Source organism: Malus domestica, chromosome 03, assembly GCF_042453785.1.
Source record: "Malus domestica chromosome 03, GDT2T_hap1".
NCBI lineage: Eukaryota > Viridiplantae > Streptophyta > Magnoliopsida > Rosales > Rosaceae > Malus > Malus domestica.
In genome coordinates, this window is record NC_091663.1 from 13,544,729 (window position 1) to 13,547,571 (window position 2,843).

At 39.7% G+C, this 2,843-nt stretch overlaps 1 long non-coding RNA gene across 1 annotated transcript; it reads right to left on the bottom strand.

Moving 5' to 3' along the window:
• On the bottom strand, nucleotides 1–2,308 carry LOC139194071 (uncharacterized). The gene is made up of 4 exons (XR_011578788.1): nucleotides 2,077–2,308; nucleotides 1,763–1,900; nucleotides 1,086–1,143; nucleotides 1–194 (listed from the first exon to the last, which is right to left on the bottom strand). It is a non-coding gene; the product is annotated as an uncharacterized lncRNA (long non-coding RNA).
• Between the last annotated feature and the right edge of the window lie 535 nt (nucleotides 2,309–2,843).

The following is a 2,843-nucleotide window of genomic DNA, read 5'->3' on the forward strand; positions in this document are numbered from 1 at the left end:
TATGACACACCCCGTCCCGAAGGAGGGCGTGCTGGCCGTCACGTGAGAGTGACGTAACCATTTACACAGTTCGGAAGCTTTAAAAAAATTTCCAATTACTAAGATAACACACCCGAGGGTGAGTCCTACTTTTGTGAATTCTATCAGAACACCGTTGGATTCCTCGTGGCCACCAAAGCTCTGCTAACTTGAACCTGGAGGGGCGCAAAACAAAATTAAGTGGGTCAGTAAAACAAAGTTTTTCGAAAACTTTTCATTTAAAACATTTCTAACCCCTCACCGTAAAACCTGTATACTTTTCCAGAAAATAGCATATATATAAACATATATATAAGCAAAAATCTCAAATCTCAAACCTTTAACACTTTTCAGAAATATATATATATATATATATATATAACCATATGAAATCTCAAAGCTTGAATCCCAAATCTTTAACATTTTTCGAGAAAAACATGCCATGCCATAAATCAAAATATAAATCAGGTGAAATAAGGAATCAATCGGAGACCCTGCAGTTGGTCCTATACGATTAATTCAATAGCTCAATATCTCACTAAGTCGGAGTCACCACAGTGACCTATACGGCCCTACTCTGCACATCACTCGGAACTACGTAAGGTAGTCTATACGATGAAAGGTGTAAAATACGCTCTAGTGCTTCTCTCATCATATCATCAGCGCGCATATCTAAGGTCACCCACCAGTCGGAACCCCTCTAATGGTCTGTACGACTGGCATGTTGGAACCCTCACATGGTCTGTACGACATCCACCTACTTGGATCCAAGGCGAGCGTGCGGTGTGGTGAATAATATAAGCACTAACACCTAGGGTGCAGGTTATGAGCTCAAAACATCTCAACAACAACAATTCAATGAATAAATGAACTCACCTGACTTACCTGTGCCTCCACAGCACCATGTAACATGTATGCATCATATATCAATCATATAACTCATATGAAATTCACATTTTCCAAATAATTCTATGCATGGCATTTTTAAAGCATATCTTCATATAAATTCATTTTCTGGGAAAAATCAATAGTATAAAGGTAATACAAAAACAAAACTGCCCACTCACCTGGAGTTCGCCCACAACTCCCTAGCACCGTACATCAAGGCGTCATGACGATTAGCGCCTAGAACAACAATCAAATCCAACCTCAGAAATTCTGCCGATAGAATACATAACTTATATAAGACACGTCACTACGTAGTTCGATCCGGATGATCTGCAATTCAGATTTCAAATCCGTAACTTCCAGAGGTCCACAATATACCTCTAGGACAACATCCTAAAATTTCATTACCATCCAACGGTCGGATCTCCGTCAATTTCCAAAACTAAGTGACGGTTAACATTCTATTTTATGAACTTACAACTTCAATTCCGGAAGATCCGTAAATCGGATTCCCAATCCGTAAGTTCCTATAATCCTCAAATATTACGTATTACAACTTATCAAAGTTTGATGACGATCCAACGGTCGGATCGTCAATTCACATTTTCACCTAACCACGAATCGTAACCAACTTAGGTTCAATTATTCAATTTACGTCCATCAATTATCAAAACAGAACCTAGAACCTTAATCACAAGCTAATAATGACATTGGCGGGCCATTGGCCACGCGCCGCCGCGCGGGCCGCCGCGGGTGGCGGTTGGCCGGCCCCGGCTTGCCGGAAAATTCAACTATTTCCAAAAATTACCAAAATTTGCAGATTTGAAGATCTCAATGAGTAGAACAACTTTCATACCTGAGACCAAGGCCAATTTGGCCTGGAAGTGCTTCAATTTCACCAAAACCGTGAAGAACCCTAGAATTTGGGTGTTTCCAATTCGACCTTCAAACTTGTTCCAACGCCTCAATTACCTCTTGGGCTTTGTTCTAGGTCCTAAAGGAATGCTAAATGTGTTAGTAATTGAAAGAAAACATTTCAAAATTTGGAGAATTTAAACAAAAGGGTCGCGGCACCCGTAGGGGTGTTCTTCGCGAAATCACAACGAAATTCAATGATTCTTGGGGTGAAACGTGAAGAGGGAAGGCCTAGATGATGATTAGGAGTGGTACCTTGACTCAATTCGTCGGAAATTTGGACGAAAATGGCGAAAACCCGCCGATTGGAAGTCGCGGGTCGCGCGACCGCACGGGTCAAGGACGACCCGTTTCTCCTGTTCCCCCATGCACCACTCTCCCTCCTTTCCCTCCTTTCCTTCCCCTGATTGGTCAGCTTCTTCCTCTCCCTTCTTCTGGTTCGCTCTCATCTTCTTCTTCTCCGATTGGGCATTTCTGCCCAGTCTCTTCTTCTTTTCTGTTTTCTGTTTCTTCTTCTCATACACATACACACACCAAAAACCTTTCCCTCATCCCAACCATCCATTTCATTCATCAATAAATCTGGGCCGTCCAATTTCATAAAAGAATTTCTATATTTTACTAAAATTATAATTCCTTAAAATTCCAAATTTCAAACGTTAATAACTTCTTCGATATAACTCCAAATCACGAACCGTCTGCGCCCACGCGTCCGTAACGACGAGTACTACGAGGATATGTCAAGAAAACAAATCTTAGATGGCACGACACAACGATTAACCTCGAATGATGTGCGTGCCTCAAAGGGCATTTTTGTAAAATCCTTTATTAAAACTTTAAAAATTCTTAAAATTAGGGACGGGCTGTCACAAAATATATTACGATGAATGAAATGAAAATAAAAATTATAATGAAATAAAATTAATACATTAAAAATTAGAAAGAAAAAAGATAAATAATTAAAAAATCAAAATATGATTAATAAATGAGGTTATTAATGTATCAAGGGACTAAAATTAGAT